Here is an 11,745-nt window from a genome sequence, read left to right on the forward strand (position 1 = left end):
GATTCAGATCCGACTCATAGAGACCCCAACTTGGATTTCCGAGGTGGTATCACCACAGAAGTAGATTGCCCATTCTTCCTTCTGAGGAGTGGCTGGTGGGTTTGAACCTCCAGCCTTCTGGTTAGCAGTTAAGTGCCTTAGGCACTAATATCTTGTATAGGATTTTGATTTAACATGGTAGCAAGTGTTGAGTACTACTTCATCTGCAGTGGTCTAGTAGGTACTTAGACCTGAACTCTCTGTATAATGCCCTGGTGAGGGCTCTTTCCAGTATTAGAAAAAGTGATTTCCTCCTGAATTAGATAAAACAGTTTTCAGAGCAGGGAAGGAATCTTGCCGGCAGAGTGTCTGCTTTAGAAACTCAAGGTTAGGCTGGTGAGGGTCTGCTGCTGGGAACTAAACCTTCATATCAACAGTCACCAAGACAAAGAGTTAACAGTAGATCATTGGGGGAAAACAGAAATAGAAATCAACAACATGTTAAAAAATTATTGATACAGCATATTTATGAAAATGCAGGGGGAGTAGGGCAGTATGCAAAAAATGTATAACACATGCATTATTTGTGTAAAAATACAGTACGTTAACTTTGTCAAGATGAGAACATCCTGGATTATACAACAACAACGGCCCACTGCCATCAAGTTGATTCTCCCTCCTAGTGACCCCTATTGGGTTTCCAAGGCTGTAAATGTTTACAGAAGTTGATTGCACCATCTTTCTTGTGCAGAGTAGCTGGTGAGTTTGAACCACCAACCTGGTTAACAGTCAAATGCCTTAGGCACTGTGCCACGAGAGCTGATTATACAATTGGGTTCTAATAAAATAATAAATGTCATTAGAAGAGATAGAGAGGAGAAGACAGAGGGAAACACCATGTTGGATGGAGGCAGAGGTTGGAGTGATGAGGCCACAAGATAAGGAAGCTACAAGAAGCTGGAAGAGACAAGAAAGAATTTTCCCCTACAGCCTCCAGAGGGGGTGTGGCCCTGCCAACACCTGATTTCAGACTTTTGTCTTCCAGAACAGAGTGGGTTTATATAGAAGCTAGAGCATTTTCCCCACTGCTGTGGAACAATACCTTAATATCTGAGTATATTTTTAAAGAAAGTTTTGCTGGTGGATTTATTCTGCCAAGAGAGCCAGCAGATTTCAAAGTTTCACACCACTGAAGTTATTTGGGTAATTTTTCCAGAAACATTAAACCAAGATCTCTTAAGTGATTTCCATGCAAATTAATGCTTCCCTTGACTTCTGCCAAATGCTGTGATCCATTTATGCAGCAGATGCCAGAAAGTTTAGAACTTGTATCTGGAAAGAATTCAAAATTTTAAGACACAAAGCATTTGTGCCTGGGGCAATGTAATGACCCCACCTGTGACTTTTTCTGTCTTCTGAGTGTTGTCATTGTGTGTCCAGAAAGGCCAGGCAGATCCTCCTTCTATTTTTAAATCTTTTTTTATGCAACACAGTCTTAATTTTACAAGACCACTTCTCACTCTAAGTTTCAAAATATGTGTTCTTCGACATAAAATGTTTTGACAGATACCTAATGGCCTAGCACTTTAGCAGCCATTTTTTCCCCCCCTTTTGGGCAGAGATTCAGAGATTCAGAGGCTTAAAACCATAGTGCAATTAGTCTCTGTCCGATGCTATGTAAATTTATATTTCATACATTTATATGCAAGGTTATCTTTTTTTTTCCTTTCCACTATCTTGATAACTAGCTGAACCTATTAGTATACCATTGAAATAAATGGAACATACTTAGCTCTGGGTTTATGAGTTTTGATATTTTATTTATGATCTAAGAGGAAGAGCAGAAAACTCAGTATTTATTGAGTACCTACTGTGTTCCAAGCACTGTCCTGGACACGCTTACATCCCTAATCTCATTTAATCCTCACAACCCTTCATTGTTGATATAATTATCCTAGTTTTAGAGATGAAGAACTTTAAACAAGCCAGATAATGATAATGACATTATCCCTGCGTGTGGCCTTTCATATCATAATTCTACATTATGATATGACATTTGGAGATGTTTAGTTATTAAAAGAGATAAACTGGCTATCATAATTTGTCCCCACTGTTTCAGAGCTGAGAGTACAAAGAAAAGATACATGCAGAATTCCTCAGCTTTCTAGGCTTATTAACTATAGGAAGCATAGTGAATGGAAATAAGAGACAAGTAAGCAGTAAGTACAGATGTGTTCAGTAGGAGGAAGCTTTTGTAATGCTCACATAGAAATGGTGCTGGAGCAGTCAGATTTCCATGTGCAGAAAATTTAACCTTGGCGCATATCTGCTGTCACTTATAAAAAATGGATTCAAATGGATCATAAACCTAATTGTTAAACCTAAAAATGTAACCTTTTTTGTGAAAGCATGGGATAAATTTTTTGTAGCCTTGAATTAGGCAAAAATTTCTTAACTATGCCAAAACCATGATCTATATATATAAAAAAAGTTGATAAATTATAGTTTATAAAGAATTAAAATGTTGCTATTTCAAAGACTGTTTAAAGAATGGAAAAAAAAAAAAAGAACTACAGATTTGGAGAAAATATTTGCCAAACACATATAACTCTCTGCCTTTGAGTCGATTCTGACTCATAGTGATCCTGTAAGACAGAGTAGAACTGCCCCATAGGTTTCCAAGGCTGTAAATCTTTATGGAAACAGACTGCCTCATCTTTTTCCCATGAGCAAGTGGTGGGTTTAAGCTACTGACCTTTTGGTTAATGGCTGAATGTTTCAACCACTGCATCATCAGAGTGCCTTATATGAGAAAGAAATTATATCCAGAATATCTAAAGAAATCTCAATATTCAATAATAAGAGAATAAATAAACCAGTTTTGAAAATGGGCAAAACGTTTGAATAGATTCTTCACAGAACAAGATAAGCAGATGGTAAATAAGCACAAGGAATGATGTTCAGCATCATTAATTCATTAGGAAATGTAAATTAAAATCACAGTGTAACACAACTGTATACCTATTAGGTTTGTTGTTATTAGGTGCTGTCAAGTTGTCTCCAACTCACAGTGACCCTATGTGCAACAGAACGAAACACTGCCCAGTGCTGTGCCAGCCCCATGATCCCCACTATACCTGAGCCCATCGTTGCAGCCACTGTCAATCCATCTCGTTGAGAACCTTCCTCTTTTTCATTGACCCTCCACTTTACCAAGCATCATATCCTTTTCCAGAGAATGGTCCCTTTTGACAACATGACCAAAGTAGGTGAGATGAAGTCTGAGAAATATCCCGGCTGTACTTCCTCTAGGACAGATTTTTTAGTTCTTTTAGCAGTCCATGGCACTTTCAGCATTCTTTGCCAACACCACAACTCAAAAGCATCAACTCTTCTTTGGTCTTCCTTATTCATTATCCAGCTCTCACATGCATATGAGTTGATTGAAAGTTCCATGGCGTAGGTTAGGTGTACCTTAGTCTTCATGGAGACATCTTTGCTCTTCAGCACTTGAAAGAGGTCTTTTGCAGCAGATTTTCCCATTGCAAATGTCATATGATGTCTTGACTGCTGCTTCCATTGGTGCTGATTATAGAACCAAGTAATATGTAAGTCTTTGACAACTTTAATCTTTTCTCCATTTATTGTGATGCTGCTTATTGGTCTAGTTTTGAGGATTTTTGTTTTCTTTATATTGAGGTGCAGTCCATATTAGGATAACCAAAAAAGCAAACTCACGGCCATCAAGTCAGATCTGACTCATAGTGGCCCCTCCTTGGGTTTGCAAGATGGTATCACTGTGGAAGTAGATTGCTCAATCTTCCAAGGAGTGGCTGGTGGGTTTGATCCGCCAGCCTTCTGGTTAGCAATCAAATGCTTTAAGCTACCAGATACTACACCACCAGATAGCTTTTAAAAAAATAAAGAACTGATGATAGCAAGTGTTGACAAGGGCAAGGAGCAATTGGAACTTTCATATACTGCTAATAGCAATGCAAATTGGAACAACCACTTTGGAAAACAGCTTAGCAGTTTCTTATAAAATTATATAGTATCCATATGTCCAGTAGTCCCATTAATAAGTATTTATACAAGAGAAATGAAAAGTAATTTTTACAAAAACAAAACCTAAAACCTGCATGTGAATTTTATAGTGGCCTTTCATTCATAATTGGTCCAAACTGGAAATAATCTAAATGTCCTTCAACTGTTGAATAAATAAACAAATAGTATATCCATACTTTGGAATATTATTCAGCAGTAAAAGTGAATGAATTATTGATACACATAACAACATGGGTGAGTCTTAAACACAATATGCTAAGTTAAAGAAGTAAGAATTGAAAGGCTATGTGATTTCCAGTTATATAACATTCTGAAAAAGCCAAAATATAGGGACAGAAAACAGGTTAATAGTTGACAAGGATTACATATGGGGAGTGTGGAGGGGTTTTCTACAAAGGGGAACTTTTTGGGTGATAGAACTGTGTGCATTTGTCAAAATTCATGGGGCTTTACATACAAAAAAGGATGTATTTTATTGTATGTATGTTATATCCTATTATGGATTGAATTGTATCTGCCAAAATATGCATTGTAAGTCCTCTACCTCTATAGTTGTGGATGTAAACCCATAAAGTATAGGAATTTCTTTGTTATGCTAATGAGATCATATCAGTGTAGGGTGGACCTAAAGCCTTTGAAATACATAAAGATCATACTAGGAATTGAGAAGGAAGCAGAAATGGAGAGGAAGACCCATGCCACGTGAAGACCCAAACACTGAGGGGCAGAAGTTAAAAAAAGAAAAGGAACTTGCTCTAGAGCCAACAGAGAGAGAAAGCCTTTCCCTAAAACCAGTGAGTGCCCTGAATTCACACTTCTGGCCTCCTAAACTCATCAGAGGTTGGAAGTTGCTATGAGTTGGAATTGACTCGAGGGCAGTGGGTAGCCTCCGAAACTATGAGAAAATAAAATTCTGTTTGTCAAAGCTACCCACTTGTGCATTTTCTATTATAGCAGCACTAAGAAACTAAACATAGCCCAATAAGACTGACATACATATCCTTGGTGGCTCCAGGGTCATGAGGACCACAGTGGCTTCTGTTTTGTTACCCTGACAAGATGCCACTTAAACCTAGGCATCATATCACAATTAATTGCTGGCTGCAACAAAGAGTAAACAGGAAAGAGGTGAAGAAGGGTCTGTCACCCTCTTTTAGAGACTTCCCAGAAGTACTATAATACCCTTGTATCTTCATTTCAGTGATCAAAAAATAGATGCCACATTTTATTGCATTTAGCTGCAAGAGGGGCTAGAGAAAATACACTTTAGCTGAGAAGAAAGGAGAATGAATATTGGAATATGTAGCAGTAGTACCTATCACACTGCTGAAGGATTCTAGCTTCCAAGGTGTCCTGTAACATTGAGCTTAAGTCTGCTGCTTTCTACTTGTTCTTGTTAGGCACCATCAAGTCAGTTTCGACTTATAGTGGTACTTTCTACAACAGAAGGACATACCAACCATTCTACACCATCCTCCCAATTGTTGCTTTCTTACTGTGTCTGAGCCCATGATCATAGTCATTGTGTCAATCCATTTTGTTGAGGGTCTTCTTCTTTTCACTGACCTACTTTACCAAGCATGATGTCCTTCTCCAGGAACTGGTCCCTCCTTGATAACATGTCCCAAGTATGTGAGACAAAGTTTCACAATTTTCACTTCTAAGAAGGAAGCTGGCTGTATTTTTTCCAAGAGGGATTTGTTCATTCTTCTGGCAGTCCATGATATATTCAATATTCTTTGTCAATACCATAATTCAAATGCATCAATTCTTCTTCAGTCTTCCTTATTCATCATCCAGATTTTGCATGCATACGAGGCAATTTAAAACACCATGGCTGGATCAGGTGCACCTTAGTCCTCAAAGTGACATCTTAGCTTTTTCACATTTTAAAGAGGACTTTTGCAGGAGATTTGCACAATGCAATATGTTATTTGATTTCTTAGTTGCTGCTTCCATGGGCCTTGATCATGGAGCCAAGTAAAATTACATCTTTGATAATTTTAATCTTTTCTCTGTTTATCATGATGTTGGTTATTTGTCAAGTTGTGAGGAGTTTTGTTTTCTTTATGTTGAGGTGGCGGTTCACACCCACTAGCCACTCCTCGGAAGGAAGATGGGCAATCTACTTCCATAGTGATACTGCCTTGGAAACCCAAGGAGGGGTCACTGTGAGTCAGATCAGACCCGATGGTACATAACAACAACAGCAATGTTGAGGTGTAATTCGTACTGAAGGTTGTCATCTTTGGTTTATCTTCAGTTAAGGTTAAGTCCTCTTTGCTTTCAGCGAGCAAGGTTGTATCATCTGCATATTGCAGTTGTTAATTGGTCTTCCTCCAATCCTCCAGCTGCATATTTCTTCATATAGTCCAACTTCTTTGATTATTTGCTCAGCATACAGATTGAATAAGTATGGTGAAAGGATATAGCCTTGACACACAGCTTTCTTGATTTTAAAACATGCAATATCCTCTTGGTCAATGTATATGTTCTGCATGAGCACTATTAAGTGTTCTGGAATTGTCATTCTTCAGAATGTTATCCATAATTTGCCATGATTCACACAGTTAAAGGCTTTTGAATAGTCAGTAAAACACAAGTAAACATCTTTCTGTTATTCTCTGCTTTCAACCATCAACAGTGATAACCTCGTTCCATGTCCTCTTCTGAATCCAGCTTGCATTTCCACCAGTTCTTTATCAATGTACTACTGTAACTATTTCTTAGTGATCTTCAGCAAAATTTTTCTTGCATGTGATACTAATGATTTTGTTCGATAATTTCCACACTTCATTGGATCACTTTTCTTTGGAATGGGCACAAATATGGATCTCTTCCAGTCGGTTAATCATGTAGCCTTTTTCCAAATTTCTTGGCATACATAAGTGAGTACTGCCAGTGTTATATCAGTTTGTTGAAACATCTCAATTGGTTTTCTGTCATTTCCTGGAGTCTTTTTTTTTGCTAATATTATTTGTTTTTAATCATATTCTACCTCCTAAAGTGGTTGAACATCAACCAATTCTTCTTGGTACAGTAACTCTGTGTATTCCTTCCATCTTTTTTTTGATGCTTCCTGCATCATTTGATATTTTGCCCATTGAATCCTTTAGCATTGCAACTTGAGGCATGATTTTTTTCTTCAGTTCTTTCAGCTTCAGAAATACTGAATGTGTTCTTCCTTTCTGGTTTTCTAACTCCAAAAGACTTTGTCTTCTCAACCTATCCTTTGAAATCTAATGTTCAGTTCTTTTACTTCATCACTTCACTTCAGCTACTCTGCTTTTAATCCTAGAGTTCCAGGATTCCATTCTGTTATTCCTGTGCACCATTCCTAGACCCTTACTTGAGTATATATTTTGCTAGTTCATAGTATAAAGATGAAGTCAATGCCATTTTAAATTTTAAGCTGGGTGCTGGATTTAACAGCTCTGAAACATAAACCAACAAACAAAACCTATTGTCATCTAGTCCATTTAGACTTAGGGTGACCCTGTAGGACAGAGTAAAATTGCCTCATAGGGTTTCTAAGGCTGTAATCTTTTCAGAAGCAGACTGCCACATCTTACTCCCGGAGGAGTAGCTGATGAGTTTGAATTGCCAACCTTTTGGTTAGCAGCCAAGCACTTTAACCAGGGCTCCTAAGTTTTGGTAATTTTAAGCAATTAAGTTTCTAAGAAAAGCTTAGAGGAAGATATGCAAACATAACTTGATTTTTCCAAGTGATCATTTGGAATATATTGTAAATATTTGACAACCATACAGAAAATGTTGGCTATTTAATATCTGTACATTTAAAAGGCTATTGAATTTCATTGTGTATAAATTATATCTAAGTAAATTTGATTTTTAAAATGTTTGTATTTGTAGTGAAATTATTATTTTTTTTCTGTTTAGTGAACATTTATTGAGGATCTAGTATGTATATGTCCTTAGCATATTCAAGACATTGTATCAGCCCTAGGAATACAGAGATCAAAACAAAACAGAACCTTTGTTTTCAAAGAGCTTTTTTTTGTATAAGGAATAGACATTAACATATTATGTGATTGGTATTGTAATAAAGGTATTTGGAAGATCATATGATAACCTAGCTTGAATGAAGTCTACTTGTGATCTTCTTCTTTCAAAATTGTTTTGGCTTTCCAAATTGTTTCCATTTCCATATAAATTTAAAAATCAGCTTATCTAGTTTCTGCCCCAAATAGCTTGTCCAAGTAGTTTCTACCCTCGTAGAATTTCATTTGCATCTAATCTGTAGATCGAATCGAAATCTTAACAATACTGAATCTTCTGATCCATAAATGTAGTGTGTTTCTATTTCTTTAGAACTTATATGTGTATACTCTATATGTTTTGTCAGGTTTACCCTAAGGTTTTTTTTTTTTCTTCTTTTATATTTATTCATGCTGTTAATGTTTCTGTTCTTAGTGTCTTTGGGGTCAGTTCTGACTCATGGCATCCCCATGTGTGAAGAGAACTGCCCCATAGGCCTCTAAGGCTGTGACCTTTCAGAAGCAGCTTTCCAGGCCTGCCTTCTGATGTGCCTCTGCGTGTTCCCACTCCCAGCATTGTCGCCAACATTTAGTGCTTAATCATTTGTATTACCCAGGGACCCCTTGTGCCCTTTAACCTCAGTCTTTATATGAAAAGTGTTTTTTGCTTGTTTTTTGTAGGTGAATAGAGTCTGCCTGGGTCTTCCTTTTTTAAATCCGACCTGACAGTCTTTGCCTTTAAATTAGAGTTTTTATGGAATGTCCAATTAATGTAATTACTGATGAAGTTGGATTTAAATCTACCATGTTGTTATTGATTGTATATTCATCCTAATTGTTGTTTTTTTCTTATCTTTTCCTGTTATTGTAGGATTAACTATATTTATTTTTAGATTGCTTTGGGTAATAGTGACATTTTCACAATGTTCAGTCTCCTTATCCAGGGTATGCTCTGCTGTTTATGGAGATCTCTTAGAGTTTCTCATAATATTGTTTTATATTTTATTTTCTTTTTTCTGTATAGGTTTTTTTGTCCCTGGTAAGATTTATTCCCAAGTATTTTATGTTTTTGATAGCTATTGTAAATGGTGTTGACTTCCTTTTCAGTGATCTCTTTGCTGATTTAGAGGAATCGAACTGATTTTTGTATGTTGATCTTGTATTCTGCCAGTGTGCTAAATTTCTCAATTAGTTCCAGTAGTTTTCTTCCAGTCTCTTGGGTTTTCTATGTATAGGATCATATCATCTGAAAATAGGGGTAGTTTTACTTCTTCCTCACTAATTTGGATGCCTTTGATTTCCTTTTCTTGCATGATTGCCCTGGCTAGGACTCCCAGTGCAGTGTTGAATAGAAGTGATGATAGTGGGCATCCTTGTCTGTCTCCCATTCCCAAGAGGAATGCTTTCAGTCTTTCTCCATTGAGAATAATGTTGGCTGTTGGTTTTGTATATATGCCCTTTATTATGTTGAGGTATTTCCCTTCTATTCCTATTTTGCTGAGAGTTTTTATGAAGAATGGGTTTTGGATTTTGTCAAATGCCTTTTCTGCATCGATTGATGTGATCATGTGGTTCTTTTCCTTTATTTTACTTAGATGATGGTTACACTGATTGTTTTTCTGATATTGAACCATCCTTGCATATCTAGTATGAATCCCACTTAATCATGATGTATTACTTTTTGATACACTGTTGGAGTCTGTTGGCTAGGATTTTGTTGAAAATTTTTACATCTGTATTCATGAAGGATATTGGTCTGTAGTTTTGCTTTCTAGGGGTGACTTTGCCTGGTTTTGGTATAAGGGTTATGTTTGCTTCATAAAATGAATTTGGGAGGATTTTATCTTTTTCTGTGTTCTGGAACAGTTTGTGTAGGATTAGTGTCAGTTCTTCTGTGAGTGTTTGGCAGTCATTGTCTTAGGCATTATACCACCAGAGCACCCCTTCTTTGAGCGTTTGGTAGAATTCTCCAGTGAAGCAGTCTGGTCCAGGACTTTTTTTTTTGTTGGTATTTTTTTTTTATAATGACCTATTTAATATCTTCTTTTGTTATGAATCTGTTCAAATTTTCTACCTCAGTCTGTGTTAGTTTAGGTAAGTAGTGTGTTTCTAGAAATATGTCCATTTCCTCTAGGTTTTCAAATTTGTTGGAGTACAGTTCTTCACAGTATCCTGATATTATCCTTTTAATTTTGATTGGTTTGGTTGTGACATTTCTCATTTCATTTCTTGTTCATGTTATTTGCATCTTTTCGTTGGTTAAGGATTAATTATTATTGTTTCCATTTTATCTCCATTATTACTTTTTCACTATAAAAACATGTTCATGATTGCTTTGGATTTATAATATACACCTTTAACATAGGAATGTCTCCAAAAAATAATACAGCATTTCAAGTATGTTGTTGTTGTTGTTGTTTGCCGTCGAGTCGCCCCGACTCATAGCGACCCCTCCTTGGGTTTCCGAGGCAGTATCACTACGGAAGTAGGATCGCCCAACCTTCCTTCCAAGGAGTGGCTGGTGGGTTTGAACCACCAGCCTTCTGGTGAGCAGTCAAGTGCCTTAGGCACTATGCTACCAGAGCTCCTATTTCAAGTATAGTATACTTCTATTCTTCCCTCCTAACTTTTGTGCTATTATATTATATATTTTACTTGAACTTATGTTATAAACTTCATTATACGTTATTATTTTTTCCTTACAGATAATTATCTTTTAAGGGGATTTAAACATTTTCAAAATTTCTTACATTCACCTTCCTTTTCACCATTTGTGTTACTTGTTATTTCTTACTATAGATCCACTTTCCATTTGTTGTCATATTTGTTCTCTGAAAAACTTCTTTTAACATTTCTTGTATGTCTGATGGCAGTGAATTATGTCAGCTTTTGTTTACCTGAAAAAGTCTTTACTTCACCTTATTTTTTAAAAATATTTTTGTTGGCTGTAGAATATTGGGAGAAAGATGTGACAGTCTGCTTCCTTGATGATTTAGAACCTTGGAAACCCTAAGGGGCTGTTATACTCTGTCCTATAGGGTCATTATTATTGGCATTGACTTGATGGCAGTGGGTTTGATTTTTTGGTTTATAGAATATTGAAATAACAGGGTTTTTATTATTTTTTTCCCTTCTTTTAGAAATCTATTAATGTTGTTCCATTGTTTTTTGGTTTGCATACTTTTTACCAAGAAGTCTCTGAATATCTGTATTTTATGGTTTTTTCCCCGTCTTTAGCCATGTATTTGACATATCAATGTTTCTGATCATATAGCTTTTATTCTACCCTCCCACAGTGATATTATTACACTCCTTCCCTAGTCTTAGACTGCTGTTGCTTGTTACTTGGTGAAAAGTACAGGGTCAGACAACGTTTGTTCCTATCTTTTCCCTGGAGGCATGAGATCTTTGTCTAGGCCCTGGGTGGGGCATTATTCTTTTCTAATGAGTTATCTTTACAGTTTATTTTCTGATGTATCTTTTATATTAGTGCATTAACACATGTAAGCAATTTATGAATTAATGTATGCAAAAACGACAAGGAGGCCACATGTTCTGACCTCCTCTAACCCTACAAGGGGAAGGCCGGATTACCAGCAGTAACCCAAGGCCTATTACTGCCAGGCCAGACATGCTGCCTCCCTCCAGCCCTTTCACCAACCGTTCCTCCCAAGGCACCCACCACCTCTCTCCTGGGTTCGAT

General features: G+C 36.8%; 1 protein-coding gene across 1 annotated transcript in view; it reads left to right on the forward strand.

The window, feature by feature from the left end:
* Positions 1 to 11,745, forward strand: part of WDR70 (WD repeat domain 70) — a 544,244-nt gene that overhangs the window by 324,820 nt on the left and 207,679 nt on the right. The gene's annotated exons all lie outside the window — the stretch shown is intronic.

Source organism: Orycteropus afer, unplaced genomic scaffold (assembly GCF_000298275.1).
Source record: "Orycteropus afer afer isolate SDZICR_OR568_19922 unplaced genomic scaffold, OryAfe1.0 scaffold00300, whole genome shotgun sequence".
Lineage (NCBI taxonomy): Eukaryota > Metazoa > Chordata > Mammalia > Tubulidentata > Orycteropodidae > Orycteropus > Orycteropus afer.